Source organism: Lissotriton helveticus, chromosome 11 (genome assembly GCF_964261635.1).
Source record: "Lissotriton helveticus chromosome 11, aLisHel1.1, whole genome shotgun sequence".
Classification (NCBI taxonomy): Eukaryota; Metazoa; Chordata; class Amphibia; order Caudata; family Salamandridae; genus Lissotriton; species Lissotriton helveticus.
This window is the reverse complement of record NC_136072.1, coordinates 188,687,304-188,704,145: the sequence shown is the minus strand read 5'-3', so window position 1 is coordinate 188,704,145 and position 16,842 is coordinate 188,687,304. Positions and strand designations below refer to the sequence as shown.

Below are 16,842 nucleotides of genomic sequence, written 5' to 3'. Positions count from 1 at the left end.
ACATTTTCCAGCTTAAGAATTTCCATATAGGCTGCACCAAGAAAAATAGGTAGGATTTTTTTTAAAACCGGTATCAAAAACTGTTTTGTGTATGCTATATAAAACTTACAAAAAAATAGAAAATTGGATGTTGTTTGCTTGTTCCTGCCATCACAGGGGCATGGCAATTGATCTAGATTAGCATTGTACCCCACAAGAAAACATGATAAAAATGTAACTGTGCCTGCCCTTAAACGGAAGAGAAGTCCTCTCTCTCAATGACCTATTGATTTTAAAAGATAACTAGATGGTGTATTTAATGTATCCTCAATAGATATATAGGTTGCTACAGACGTTTTCTAGGCCTCCCTTTCGTGTCTAAGGGCTAGATGTAGGTAAATAGGATTGACCAATTCTAGAATACCGACTTTTACAGATTCGGTATTTTAGAATCGGTAAATCCTTTGTAGATAATAATTCGGTAAAAATTACTGAATCGGTAAGATTCGGTATTTTCCGAATCGGTAATTACTGATTCGGTAATTGCCATTTATTCCTATGGGCCTGGAGGCCCATAGGAATGAATGTCAATTACCGAATCAGTAATTACCGATTGGGTAAAATAAGGAAAGAGTCAAGGATGGCAGGGTGTCACTTTGAGAACCTGTTGCACCCATAAATAGTGCTTGTGTGCACATGTGGCACACATACATGCCCTCAGGGTATGTATGTCTGTCACATGGCACAGGTGTAAATGCACAGATTTGCATTTACAAAGGGATGGTTGGGTCCCCTGAGAATTCCAGGGGGGCGAAGATGGCGGCCGTGACAAGCGGCTGAGCGACAGCACCAGACACAGTGCGGAGATGAAGTGATTGTATCTGATGCAAACCTCGACACCCAAGCCTTTTTCTTATGCCAGCATCTTTTGAGCACTAAAAGATTAATGAAAGGCAAGGAAAAGGAAGGGCGGCGAAAATATCGGGGTTACACGGCCGGCTGGATACATGGTGCAAGGGGCATATGTCAGCAGAGCGGCAGTGGCATACAGACATCGCATTGCATATGAGACGGATATGCAGCCATTAACAGCTTCAAAGTGACGGGGAAACTAAGCGGCATATCGGCGGCGGCAAAGCGCGCTTGGTGTTTACCTTCCCTGAATGTGACGGAAAACAATGGTGCTCGTCAGCGGTTTCCACGCCAGGCTGCTCCGCAAGGGTCCGCAGCGGCTTCTGGCTGCAGCTTCGCTCGGAGGTGGGCTGGCGCACGGCAGGGCTCGCAGAGCTCGCGGAGCCTGGAGGCGGGGCCGCTCAAGGCCGGCGAGACTTGGGAAGCGGTGCAGAAACGGCAGCAGCAGCTCTAACAGACCCAACAGATCCATCAGACACGACAGGTTGGTGCAAGGAGGTGGAGGGGCTCGGCGCTGCGGAGGTACAGTCAAGGTGAGGCAGAGGGTCTCTCTCCTCATAATATTTGCCCTATCTATGGCTCCTAAAATCAACACTGGGGGCAAGACAAAAAAGAAAGGCACGGCTGATGGTGGCAGCGCAGACAGTGTTTTAAGCTTAGACTCTATGGCAAGCATCGAGGTGGAAGGTGCTGCATTGGAAGCTGGATCAGGGCGGGCAAAACCTCTACAGCCCACAGGGCAGAACACCCCTAAGGAAATGCGTCCTCCCTCAGCCAGAACCCGACAAGCTACAGCCACAGCGACTGTCAGCGTGGTGGAAATGCTGAATCGGAATGAAAGAAAAAAAAAACTGAAGGACAGTGAGCCAGCTTCAGTAGCCATGGCGCCTGGATTACCGGGGTCATTCGTACTACCTGCTCTATCTGTTTTACCCGAGTTGCTCTCTCCACCAACACCAGCCATTATTTCAGTAGTGGATCCAGGCATAGTTCCAGCACCGCAACCAGTAGCACAATTAGTCCCGAATCTGCAGCAGTTACAGCAGATTCATCCGCAGGCACAACTCCCTCAGTCATGTCAGGTGGGGGAAGCTAGGGAGGACGCCGTAGGCGGGGACATGATCTTGACGACACAAACCGAGTCTCTAGTTGCTGAATTGAGGGCTGACGATATCGGAGCTGCCAACAGCAGTGAGGCTATCACCTCAATGCCCTCACAAGGGGCGATGAACCCTGCGTTGAACCTTCCAACAGAAGAGTTAGCAGCCCCACCAGCCCCACCAGCCAACAGCGAGGGCGATCAAGGAGGCCCAACAACAGCCGAGATATTCACTGCCCCAGAGGTACACAGGGGTCTACTCGCCAACTCTAAAGCTAATACAGCTAATACAATTCACCTTGGGGTCACACATGGTGAGGGGGAAAAGGAAAAGACCCCCAGCGAGTGCTTCTTTTCTGTCACAGAGGAGGCCAACTGGTCAGAGGATGATGATGACGAGCCACACAGCTCAGATATCGATGGCAGTAATCCGGAGACAGAGAGCGACAGTGAGGCAGGGCTACCGTCATCTATTATCAAAAACGTACCCCCTCAAAGGGACCACACAGCACTTACTTGGGACCACTCTCCTACGACATCTCTGCAAGGGAACTCTAACCTGGCCACGGGTAATGCGAGGCACAACGATACTGCGCAGTTGTCAATGATGGCGATGATGGAATCAATTCAGCAAGGGATAACTGCACACAGAGAAGAAACCCTCTCAGACAGCCTTAAATCCCAAGCTGCAATAAGAAAGATGAAAGCAGTGGTTAGAAAGATGTCAAAAGCCTGGGTAAATCTTGGAGATAGGGTCTCAAATCTAGAGGAGAGGGTAGTCGCCACTGAAGCTGAGGCGGCCGCAGCTACAAATAAAGTTGAAACACTGGGAGCCCAAGCAATTGACATCCAGTGGAAGCTGGAGGACTTAGAGAACCGGCAAAGAAGGAACAATCTCAGGGTCCTGGGTATTCCGGAAGGGGCTGAGAGTCAGGATGCCAAAATGTTCATCGTCAAAACATTTGAGAAAGCCTTTCCAGACATTGCCGGATGGAACTGGACCACTGAAATACAGAGAGCACACAGGACACCCTTCAGACTGAGAAAAAACGCCAGAGAAGGGGATAAGCCTAGAGCGATCTTAATCTATATAGGCAATTTTCTTCTTCGTCAGTCCATTTCAGAGAAAGCCCGGCCAGACTCTAAAAGAACCTTTGAAGGAGGGTCCTTCTTTGTCAGGCCGGATTTCTGCCATACCACCGTGGAACGCCGATGGCGATTAAGACAATTAATCAAACCTTTCCAGGATAAAAGAGTGCAGGTTTATCTTATCAATCCTGCTCAGTTAAAGATAATCCACCTAGGCAAGATTATATACTTTTCCTAGGAAATTAAGGCTAAGGAGTTCCTAGACTCTCTATAGTATGTCATATTACTAATGTTAACCAACAAAGGCTAAGGCTCTAATTTATGTCACTGGTTGAAGTCTAAGGGTTAGCTTGGTTTAAGCTTAAGTTTGAATCTCACAAGGGAAGTATGTCACGTTATGGAGATTTGTGGGTACACATAAGGGCGAGGTTGTAGTTTGGACCTATTGATTGCACTGTGTCCGGCGCAGGGCCGCACCCATCACACGCACAGACCCCGTCTGCGCGCCTCACCTGGGAGTAAGTTGGGGTCGGGGGGGAGGGGAGGGGGGGTAATCTCAAGGGAGGGGGGGGAGGGGGAAAAAGAAGCAAAAAGAAAGTTCATGCAATAAATATGTCTACTGATATATCGGAGTTGTTGAAAGTGGTTAAACTTGTTGATGTCAGATTTAGGATAAAATGTGACTGGTTAGTATGTTGGCTCGTCTCTCTCCAGGGATATGTCAAGGATTAAGATAGTCAGTCTCAATATAGGAGGACTGAACGATTGGAAAAAGAGGGAAAAATTCGAGGAGTATGTTAAATTAATCAGGGCCGACATTGTGTGTATACAAGAGACTCACCTACCATGGAAAAAGAAACATTGGCTGAACATAAGGGGATATGAAATTCTGTCCTGCTCCTCACAGACCTCAACTATCAGGGGGGTAGCCATTTTAGGCCGGGTAGGACTGGGGGGTGCTAGAAAATCAAAAGCTGATCCGTTGGGAAGATGGGTAATTTGTGAACTGAAATTAGGTATCACTCTATGCTCAGTGTATGGTTCTAATCTGGACGATCCAGGGGTGATGGATTACATTGAACGGGAGCTTACTAACTGGCCAGCACCTATGGTATTTTGCGGTGATTTTAATATCTCAGCCGACTTCACAGGCAACACCCCTTATAGTGGCCGCAAGCCTCGAGTATTTAGGGCAGTGTCCTCTATAATCCACTCTTATGGCCTGAAGGATGTCTGGGGTAACCAAAAGAAAAACGATCCTGGGTTTACATACTTCTCACACCCATTTAATAAATACACAAAATTGGACTATTTTTTTGTTTCAGCCACACAATTTAGCAATGTTGAAATTTCAATGCTCCCAACGCTAATTTCGGACCATAATCCCCTTGTTTTGAATTTCTCTGTCACCAAACCAAGGGAAAAAATGAGACCATGGTCCTTTGACAGGAAACTACTAGTGGACAGCGACTATATAGCTTATATAAAGGAGTGGTCCAAATCCTTCTTTGATGCCAATAGATATAGTGCTTCCCGCGGCATGGTCTGGGATAGCTTTAAGGCTGGTCTAAGAGGGGAGACAATTAGCTTTTCTGCACGGCTTTGGAAAAAAATGAAGGAAGATAGGGAATGTCTTTTGGCTAAACTGGTGAAGGCAGAGGAGCAACATAGGAGAGATGTCTGTCACGGGATTCAGGGGTCGCAGAGCCTAGAGAGCCTAAATACTATAAAAGCAGATATTCAGCGACAATTAGCAAAGAAGGCTGCAGCAGAATATCAGACCCGCAGACTGGGCATGTATGAAACAGGCGAGAATGCTGGCAGGGCTCTAGCCCTTCGGATAAGACAGGCCACCTCAAAAAATATCATCACCGAGATTAAAGATGGCGAGCAGACGTATACAAAGCCAATAGAAATCATAGAGGTCTTTAGGCGATTCTATCAGGTCCTTTATAAGGAGGAGGCAGACACAGCACATCCTGGTATAAATTGGCAGGATACAGGTCTTAATCTGACGTCCAATGAGAGGGAATCCTTAGAACAGGATATTACTATGGAGGAGCTTCTTCAGGCACTAAAAGATCTTTCTGCTGGCAAGGCAGCAGGGCCCGATTTTATACCTCTTGAAGTTTATAAATGCCTGAGGGAAGAAACGGCCCCTCTCTTGCTAGATCTATTTAACGGGGTCATCAACACAGGTACTATACCAGAATCCTGGACTAAAACCAATATTGTGGTCTTTCACAAAAAGGGCAAACCCAAGGAGAGCCCGGGCTCTTATCGGCCTATATCACTAATTAATAGCGATAATAAACTTTATGCTAAAATATTGGCCTCACGGATGGGTAGGATCATCGCGGGCCTTGTCTCTCCCTGGCAGCATGGCTTTATCCCTGGAAGAGGTACCACCGACCATATCAAAAGAGCCATAACTTTGTTTGACTTGCATGCACGGGGGAGGGGGGGATCGCGATGATCCTCCTCGACGCAGAGAAGGCGTTCGACCGGGTCAGGTGGAGCTTTCTCTGGGAAGTGTTGGTCGGCAAAGGATTTGGTCCCCGTTTTTTTCTCCAGGGTATTAAGGCCATGTATCACAATCCAATAGCTAGCATCCAGTTAATGGGCGAGGGCTCCAACCCGATCCATATTTCAAGAGGGACGAGACAAGGGTGTCCGTGCTCACCCATCCTATTTGCACTCTATATCGATCCCCTGATTCGCCGCATTATGAGTAATATCAATATTAAACCAAATATCACCAATGGTCTTGAAACCAAAATTCTCGCATACGCGGATGACATAGCTATCACCACTGTCGATCCAGCTAGTGCTATGAGGGAAATAATTAACATCACCTCCGATTTTGGGAATGTCTCTGGATATAGACTTAATGTGGCAAAAACACTGGTATTATGTTCAAGCCAAACAGTTAAACTGGATGATAGATATGTGGATTCAGTAGTATATCTGGGAATCACAATAAATGCCCAGACACAGGAAATCATTAAAGATAACTTTTCACCACTACTTTTGAAAATGAAGCAGGACCTAAAAAGAATCGATACTCTTCATTTATCAATTATAGGTAGGGCCAATGTCATCAAAATGGTAATGTTCCCAAAAATCCTATATAAGTTTAGGTCAATCCCCTTTAAAATAGACGATATTCTGATCAGGGAGATGGAGGCTATTTTTATGAATTTTGTTTGGCAATACGGCAAGGTGAGGAGATCAATTAAATTTATGTCTCTACCCCAGGAACAGGGTGGATTGGGTATACCTAATCTAAAATTATACCACTGGTCTTGTCTCCTCACAGATATGGCTATACTTTTCTTCCCTGCTGATACGATACATTCCCAGTGTAGTATCCCATCCACATACCAGTTAGCATTAGGGAACGAGGCGTATGGTATACTGTTAAGGAACTATGATAAACGCTACTTCAAGTCCCCAGGCTACAAAATATTGGAAGATATCCGGGTGGTATGGCTGGCAATACAAAAGAACCAGAGCATTCCTAAGTTTAATAAACACACTCTTCTTTGGAAATCAGGGTTATTCCCGCACTTAAGCAGAGATGGCTCTTGGAGACACTGGGAAACGCAGGGAATCACTACATTGGGCCAAGTTATGGTAAAGGATGCTCTGAGGCCCCTTGATCTTCTAAAGTCACGATATTCACTCCAAGGCTCTCAAGAGTTTAAATATATACAATTGACTAACACAATTAAATCCAAAAGACCTACTATAGATGTATCAAACGAATGTATACTATTAGATTATATGAAGGGTGGCGGTCGCCGCATAAGGAAAATATATGTATTATTCCTGGGAACGCTGCCAGATGATATGCTTAAGACAGAGGCTACCTGGGCTGGGAAATTGAACGACCCCGATATCGATCTAGACAGAGCCATTCTTATGGATAAAAGGTTTTTACGTTCTTCAAACCTAAGAGCACAGCATTTTAAAACCCTATTTAATTTATATTATACACCGGCAAAACTGTATGATTGGGGTAAGAGAGCGGATAACAACTGCCCTAGATGTGGTAAGGGCCCTGCCGATCTGCTTCACATGTTTTGTAGCTGTGAGAAACTAGGGCCAACGAAAAATGAAATTGCAAAGTTTTTAGAGGGGCTGCTAGCTGTCAGGATCGACCTATCCCCTACACTTTTAATATTCGGGTATGACGCCAAACAGGGTTTAAGCATAGAGTCTGAGGCACTTGTGTTTATAGCAATAGCTGTTTTTAGAATACTAATTGCTGCTGCATGGAAGGACGCTGATGCCCCAACCTTTCAGATGTGGATCTGTAGGCTGCTCGGGATCCATAACATCGAGTCGGAGCTGTACGCACTGAAGGGAGTGAAATCCAGGGACATGGGGCTAAGGATTTGGTCGCCCGTGGCAGCATGGAGGCGGTCAAAAACCACGCGCCAATAGCTCTTAATACCTATGTAGATATTCCCTCCTGTCCTTCACATATATATTATTACTTCTCCTATATTATTGGTTTTTTATCTGTTTTAACATCCTGTATGTATACTTATTTGGTCTCTCTATATTAATGTGTTTTTTCTCGTATTTATTGGATATGCTATTGTCATGAACTTTCAATAAAAAAAAAAAAAAAAAAAAAAGATTTGCATTTACAAAGGTATTCGTTATTTACCACCAACTAATAGTTGGTGGTAAATAACGAATCCTTAAAGCACAGAAGCACTCTTCAAAGGTCTTCCTACATGTCATTTACCGATTCAGTAAATACCGAATCGGTAAATGATGATTCGGTAAATACCGAATTGGTAAATACCGATTTGTTATTTACCGAATCTTCCCCTACATACCAAATGCCCAATACCGGGCAGTAATGGCCGAAATTCGGTAATTTCGGCCGTTACCGACCGATTTTGGGCCACCTACATCTGGCCCCAAGTGTTCTATAATGGGCGTAAGGGGCCCCCAAAGAACTTTTTTTTATCATATTATCAATTATCGGTAGGGTTTGAGAAGACCAGTGCATAGTTAATACTACTCAAGCTCCCCTTCACTGCTGCAAGCCATGGTATTTCCCTTAACCTGTCGCACTTGAGGCAGTCTCTTATTATCTCTCTAGTGAGGGACGCTGCTCTGTTTTTCCAGAGAGCAGTTGGAATAATACTTGCCCATATCCATCGAATACGCTGAACCAGATCCACCTGATGTTTTTCTGTTACATTGCTTCCAAAGCCTGGAACAAACTGCCTCTGCACAACATAACCATCTCGTCAGTTCTTCTGCAATAAACTGAACATAAGGCTCTTTGACCTCAGCCCAGGCTTTGCCCTTCCTACTCCTGCTTTCAGCACCCAGATACCCTCCGGGATGAGTTATACTCTCTACAAATTCACATAACATTACATACCAGAGACTCAGAGTTGACAGGCATTTTGCAACTCAGATTGACCACATCTCTTCATATTGGAATTTATGGATGCTTGGTTACCAAGGTGGTGTGGTCGCTTAAGAATTGCACATGTGCTGGAAAGAGCACCAGAGAGAAACAACGCAATGATGCGCTCACAAATGTATGATGTTCAGCAGGTAGTCTCCTGACAACTAGGTATTTAAGGCACTTCCTAAAGACACTTGCAGTGATGGTTGCAGCCATAAACTGCACCCACCCTTACTAGGTCTTCAGGAACACAAAGTAGAGGTAGGTTGCATGGTGCACATGCCTCAAGAGTTGTGGCAATTTTGTTTTACAGGCACACTACTGGCCTGTCTTTGGAATGTGGAATGGACTCCACCCTACCAAGGAGTGAAAACTTTGACTGCACATCTACATGGTGGGATGATCAATTGTGGATGGCTACGAGACACTTTTTACCTTCTCAGACAATGTGGCCAAATGGTCATGTTACTGTAGAACACCTTTTTGGTAGTATTAACTTAATACTTCTTGAAGGACCTTTGTGTCCAGGCACCTGTTTAACTGTTATAGAGCAGAACCATGGGCAAACACAACCCTCATTATCATGGGTCTGTTCACTTCCCATACATAATGGAACGCCCACTGTATATTGCAGAACCAATGCATGAGCTCTTCCACATAGGTTTTAACAGAAGAGGAAGCACAGCTATTTCCATCCCCTTCTGTACTATGTATGTATTTCAGGAGCACTAAAACAAGAGCGAACAACTAGTGTGGTTCACAAGTAAGAATGAGTGAAATGTTTCTGATGCACACAAAATTTAAATATTTTTGATTATACAGATTCAGCAGCATTTTGCTTAATTCTTTGCTGCATGATTATTGGTTGAATCAGAAAATGCCTTCTAGAAGACATTCTCCCTGCACAAGCTCCTATCAGAACCTTGGGTGACTTTTGAATCTGAAGGAAGCCCCAGCAATCAATGTTGAATGAGATGCCATCAACAAGGAGATTTCCTGAATTTTCACAGGCCCCTTCTCCACCAATACTTTTGTAAAAATGCCCATGATGTCTAACCTTTAATTAGACCTTAACTCAAAGAAAATATATTAAATGACAGCAATAGCTCATGGAGTGCTCTACAACAATGGATATGAAAAATGTATTTCATCTTTTATCATGTGCTACTTTTTTCGGTAAACACTAACACTAACAAGCATTGAGATATTTCATCATGGAAACACTTGGAACAGATGAATTGCTCCCAATTCTCCTTAAATGGCAAAAAAAATATTCATTTGGGAGTGAGAGAAAAAATTAGAGGTGTCTCTCAAAAATGTATCTTTAAGGAAAAACCCTTTTCTAGATCTCCCCTCAGTAGGAGTCAGTTCCATGTTTAAATATCGATGTAAAAAATATAGTTTCCAAAATATTTCTGTAAAAATATTGAATACAAAAATATCGAATCCCTGTACTTAAACAGGTAAGTACAATAATATTGAATCAAAAATATTGAAGTAAAAAATATAGATGTAAAAAATATTTATAACTTAAACAAAATATATTAAATAATATGAATATTTTTTTTAACAAAATGAATTACATTTAATATATATTTTAACTAAATATAACAAATAAACCTAATAAAAAATATAAACACACAAAAATGTGTACATATACATATATTTACTTAAATACATGTAATTAACTATTATCTCTATTTCATTTATAAACTTTTAAATTTTATAAAAATAAAAATAAAATATATACATATATCAATCATTTAAAATAAAATAAAACATTCCATAATTAGTTAACACATTATACTCTTAAAAAATAAATAAACATACATTTCACAATACAATAATTACAATAGCAAGAAAAATGTAGGATAGCAGAGGGGTAAAAATTACTTTTCCCTCTCCAGTGAGTGCAACAGCAGGAAAAGTGCTGGATAGCGAAGGGGTACAAATTACTATTCCCACTCCAGTAAGTGCAAAAGCAGGGAAAGTGTTGGACAGCGGTGGGGTAAATATTACTATTACCACTCCAGTGAGTTCAACAGCAGGGAAAAAGCTGGATAGCAGAGGGATAAAAATTACTATTCCCACTCCAGTGAGTGCTCCAGCAGGGAAAGTGTTGGATTGCGGAGGGGTAAAAATCCCTATTCCCACTCCAGTGAGTGAAAAGCAGGGAAAGTGTTGGATAGCGGAGGGGTAAAAATTACCATTCCCACTCCAATGAGTGCAACAGTAGGGAAAGTGCTGGATACCACGCAAATAAAATCAAAACTACATTTTTATTACATTTAATTTCCATTATTAACATGAATAATATTGAAATATAAATACATTATTATAAAAAAGATAATAAACATTCATTATTACACATTGTTTAACACTATAATTTCCACAACACATACCTAAAATTAATTACCCACTTACAATTAATAATGACTAATTCATTCATACAAATTAATTAACAAATAATTAATAGTTCATCAATAAAAAATAAATTACTTCCCACCATTTACACCTATAAACACCACAACACACAACTAAAATTAATTAAACAATTACCATAATTTATTAATAATTAATCAATTTAAAAGAATTAACAGCTAATTATCAAACAATTATTAATAATTTCATGTACACATTTAACTCAATAACATCACAATTATACAAATTTGAATATAAACTATTGAATATATTTCATATAATTAAATTACTTCCACCCTATTCCCCTATAAACCTACAACCGCTAGAGAACTAAAAACACAAAATTCAATTAATTTTTTTTGAATAATTACTATAAATAAAAAAAATAAAATCTATATAATTAAATTACTTCCCACCCTATTCCCCTATAAACCCACAACCCGCTACGGAACTAAAAACACAAAATTGTATTTAAATAAAAAAGATTAACTACTAAAATGTTAACACATATACTAAAAATACAAACAATTCTCATACAAAATACTAAAATACATAACATTAATAATATATCGATTTTTTAACAACTATATTTTTCTAAACGATATTTGACACTTTAATATTTTTGCAATCGATATTACTTACCTAACAATCAATATTCTTGAATACGATATTTTTTCCATCGCTATTTCTATCCGACAATATTTTTACCTCAATATTTCTGTACATCGATATTTATACATCGATATTTATACATCGATATTCTAGCTCTGTACCGTAGGGGTCATTTGTACAGTGACCAAAACATTTGATCTGGGAGAAATGTAAATTACAACAGCGTCATTCACGTAATTTTGGAAATTTCGCACAGCTGTGATGCAGAGTTCCCAAAAAATAAGGCACTTCACATAAATCCTCTCCATTCAATGTTGAAAATGTAGCACAAACTGCTAATTTTTTACCGCAAATGCACTGAAACAACAGAGAGTGAGAGGCTGTTGTTTGCGGTGCTTTTGCCGAAATGCATCCTTGTGCCAAGAAATGACATAAGATTAAATGTCACCCTAACATATAGTGACACATAACAATTTGCTACTCATGTAATTAACCATCATTTTATATAATTTTGCTGTAATTTTGTGTAATTACGCAAAAGAGAATTCACACATTTTTGACGCTCCTACAAAACGTCGATATTACTCGCACGGAAATTAGCTATAATATAACAGGAATTTTGCTAATCTGTGTTCCATTAGACAACAGAAAATCCACAGCCATGCTCAACAAGAGGACAAAAGCATAATTCATTAATAGTGATAAGTAGAAATTATTCAGGAAAACATCATGGCTGTTTGCCACAACCCGTTATAAGCAGAAGATCGCTCTCTAAAAAAAAGGAGCTGGGATTGTTGGTTCAAAAAGTATTTCCTTAATTTGTCCATTCATTATTTTTTCCATACTCTTAAAAATGAGAAAGAACTGTAGGAAAGTTACCCTTTTTGCCATGACCATCCATATTGTGTTTATGATGTTGGTGGTTACTGATTCTGAAAGTGCCCTTGACTCTGCTAACCAGGCCCAAGGTCAGTGATCTGACCTCTTAAGGTATATGGTAATTAGTGTAATTCTAATTGCCAAAGACACCCTACCTTTAAATCACTAATATATGGTAGGGCATGTAGGTTTTGAGATTTCAGTGGACATAATGCACTTAAGTGTGCTCTGTTGTGGTATCTGGTGTCATTTTAAAGCGAGACCTGCCTTGCAGGCTAGTTTTGAAAATAAACTATGTCTAAATTCGACCTTGGAATTTTAAAGTCCAAAACTACCTTTTTATGAGTCATAAGTCACCCCTAAGGTCTGCCCTAGGTGCCCCAAAGGTAGGGTGCATAGCTATAAAAACCAGGGACAATATATAAGATGTTTTATATGGCTTGGTAACTAAAAACAGCCAAAGTAATTTCCCCACTGTAGTGCTACTAGCACTATTGGATAACATGGGCAGGCTTTATTAAACTTAATAAAGTTTATCTTTGCATTGGAGCCAGCTAACAATGCCATAAAAAGTATCAAAATAATGTTTTTTTTGTTTTTATTTAAGTTTCCACAGTGACATATTGCAGTACTTAGACAATAACGTAGTGGTTGAGTAAATTGACAGAATAACAGTATACACAGGAAAGAGCACCTGTCAGGGAGGCAATGCATCGACATTAGCAAGTCTGTTTGCATCGGGGTCTTGACTGGTGTGAGTGGAAGGAAGAGGGATTCATCCCAATGTATACGCAGCCCCAAGTGCCTGCCAAAAAGGACCACCTCCTGCAATACCAGCATTAGGTACTATTCCAGGTCCCGTATATACAGCAATTTGTCATCTGCATATGCTGGGATGATTAAATTACAATTAGCGAAATGCAGACTGCGGTGCATATGATGTTCCTGTAGTGCTCAGGCCAGTGGCTCTGCCACTAATGCATACAGCAGATGGGACAGGGGACAACCCTGCCGAGTGCTCCTACCAATGTCAATAGGCACAGAAATGTTGTCAATAATCCGAATTCAAGCATTCAGATGTGTGTATAGGACAATGATGAGTTGTAAAACGATATCCCCCACCCCAAACTGCCACAGCACAGCCTTCATACAGCTTAATTCGTCGGATTCAAATGCTTTTTCAGCATCCAAGAAAAGTGCAATAGCATGCACCTCTGTATCTAGCTGTTGGACCACTCCAATTTTGTTTTCTAAGATTATAAGTTAGGGTGCATCCCGTAACAAACCCAAAATGCTCAGCCCCCACCACACCCGGTAGTATCAGAGCTAAACAATTCATACATTTTTTATCATATAGTTTTGTGTCTCCATTCAATAGGAATAGTTGTTGATGTGATGAGCAGGCGTTAGTCAGCTACCCCGACTTCAGGAGGGTGACCAGGAGCGCCTCCCTCATGGTAGGGGGCATCTGCCCTTCCGCAGCCATTTCTTCAAAAAGAGTAGCCAGGTGGGGATCAGTAGGTCCTGATAGGCCTTGTAAAAAGCTACAGTGAGTCTGTCTGTACCAGACACCTTCTCAGATGGCATCTCCTTTATTGCAAATAGTAAAGGTTTGGGGGTGCACAGCAGGGTAAATTAGCGTGTTTAGAAAACAGTTCCGAGGTTCAGGGTGCTCTCGAAGGGTGGTGTTGTCCGTCTAAACACCAACAAATATCACTTGGGTTGTGTATGCAGAGAACTGCAGGTACATCCCCTTAAGAGGCACACCAAAAGTGATCAAAAAATATATATGATTCAATGTTCAATTGAAGGTATTATTTATTTCTCATAACTTTCTTCAGTTGGTTTTTAGCAATTTTAGACTGATATTAGAAGACAGCGTACATTCGTGGAGGTTAACTTATGAACTCTTTCTCCAATGCATTTCGGGCAACAGTGCCCTTGGTCACGGAGAGCTGTGGAGGAAGGCAGAGAAAACGGGTGTAAGGGGACGGTGGTCTGAGGTCGTGTGGGGATGATTACTTGTGCTAAAAGTGTGGGAACTAAGAAGTCGTGAATAACGAAGTGCTCGGTACTGGTGTGAAGGTTTGGGGCATGTGAGAGGAATATTACCGCGAGTGAATATTAAATTAAGGAGTAACAGCGGGCGCATTAATGATTACTTAATGCTTGCATAAGGACTTACTTCATGGTAACGCGTAGCGCGAAGAAACGCTATCTGCCGGGTTGTCAGCTCGCTGTCTCGTGTGCTCGTGTGTGGGGCTAGTAGATGTAATGTTAATGGAAAGCAACGGTGGACTCATGCATAGGAAACTCATGCAAAGAATAGCAGTTCGTAGAAAAAATAGCAGTTCGTAGAAAAAATACCGCGGCCATCTTGGAATGGGTGAAATTAATGGGAAACTAGTATGGGGTGCAGAGATTGTGCAGAAAGGAAGCTGGGGGAGGTGCAGGAGTACAGTAAAACAGTTATACGAAATATAATGGACACTTTAAAGGTAACAACTAAATTCAATGCGGTCATTGAGCCCGTAAGGCTTCAGTGTCTGTAGTAGGTAAATCCATTCAAGTTCTCTCTTTAACAGCAGTTTGTTGTTGTCAATTCCATCGTTCTTGGGTATAGTTTCCAAGACAATGAATTTCAATTGAGCAATGGTGTGGCGTGCATCAGCAAAGTGCATGGCAACATTGGACTTTTCCATTTTCAACCGTATGTTGGACTTATGCTCGTTGAGGCGAGTTTTTATTTTGCGTTCTGTTTTACCAACATATAACTTGCCACGAGGACATTTCAGGGCGTAGATCAAGTTCGTGGAGTCACAGGTAGCATCAACTTGAAGTTTAATGTTATGTCCTTTCATAGGATGTTGTATGCTATTGCCTTTGATGATATTGTTGCAATGATTGCAGTTTAAACACGGTTGGGTTCCACGATGGTATTTGGATGTGTCAGTAGGCCTAGCGAGGATCTCTTTGATATTTCTGCTCCTGGTGTGAGCAAATATGGGTGGTTTTTCAAAGATGCCCCGAAAATCAGGTTCATTCTGTAATATGGGCTAGTGTTTCCATATGATCTTTTTATATGACGAGCTAGCTGTGGAAAACTTGGACACTAATACCATGCGTTGTTCTGTGGGTTTGTGGGTCTTTACAAGGCTGTCTGACCTGGAAATGTTAGCCACACGTGATTGTGCTTGATGAAGGATATTCTCAGGATAACCTCGATCGCGAAACCTGTTATACATTTCCTTGATGCGTGTGTCAACAGCAGTGTCATCAGATACAATGCGCTTAACGCGCAGCATTTGAGAGAACGGGAGGTGTTTCTTCAAGGATCCTTGGTGGAAACTAGCAAAGTGGAGGGAATTATTACGGTCGGTGCTCTTCCTGTGTAGGTCCGTGACCAATCCTCCAGGGGTGATTTTAATGAGGACATCTCGCTAGGCCTACTGACACATCCAAATACCATCGTGGAACCCAACCGTGTTTAAACTGCAATCATTGCAACAATGTCATCAAAGGCAATAGCATACAACATCCTATGAAAGGACATAACATTAAACTTCAAGTTGATGCTACCTGTGACTCCACGAACTTGATCTACGCCCTGAAATGTCCTTGTGGCAAGTTATATGTTGGTAAAACAGAACGCAAAATAAAAACTCGCCTCAACGAGCATAAGTCCAACATACGGTTGAAAATGGAAAAGTCCAATGTTGCCATGCACTTTGCTGATGCACGCCACACCATTGCTCAATTGAAATTCATTGTCTTGGAAACTATACCCAAGAACGAAGGAATTGACAACAACAAACTGCTGTTAAAGAGAGAACTTGAATGGATTTACCTACTACAGACACTGAAGCCTTACGGGCTCAATGACCGCATTGAATTTAGTTGTTACCTTTAAAGTGTCCATTATATTTCGTATAACTGTTTTACTGTACTCCTGCACCTCCCCCAGCTTCCTTTCTGCACAATCTCTGCACCCCATACTAGTTTCCCATTAATTTCACCCATTCCAAGATGGCCGCGGTATTTTTTCTACGAACTGCTATTTTTTCTACGAACTGCTATTCTTTGCATGAGTTTCCTATGCATGAGTCCACCGTTGCTTTCCATTAACATTACATCTACTAGCCCCACACACGAGCACACGAGACAGCGAGCTGACAACCCGGCAGATAGCGTTTCTTCGCGCTACGCGTTACCATGAAGTAAGTCCTTATGCAAGCATTAAGTAATCATTAATGCGCCCGCTGTTACTCCTTAATTTAATATTCACTCGCGGTAATATTCCTCTCACATGCCCCAAACCTTCACACCAGTACCGAGCACTTCGTTATTCACGACTTCTTAGTTCCCACACTTTTAGCACAAGTAATCATCCCCACACGACCTCAGACCACCG

The 16,842-nt window shown here is 41.6% G+C and overlaps 1 protein-coding gene across 1 annotated transcript in view; it reads left to right on the top strand.

The window, feature by feature from the left end:
• The window catches only part of LOC144791944 (arylacetamide deacetylase-like), a 210,206-nt gene that overhangs the window by 176,951 nt on the left and 16,413 nt on the right, over nucleotides 1-16,842 (top strand). The gene's annotated exons all lie outside the window — the stretch shown is intronic.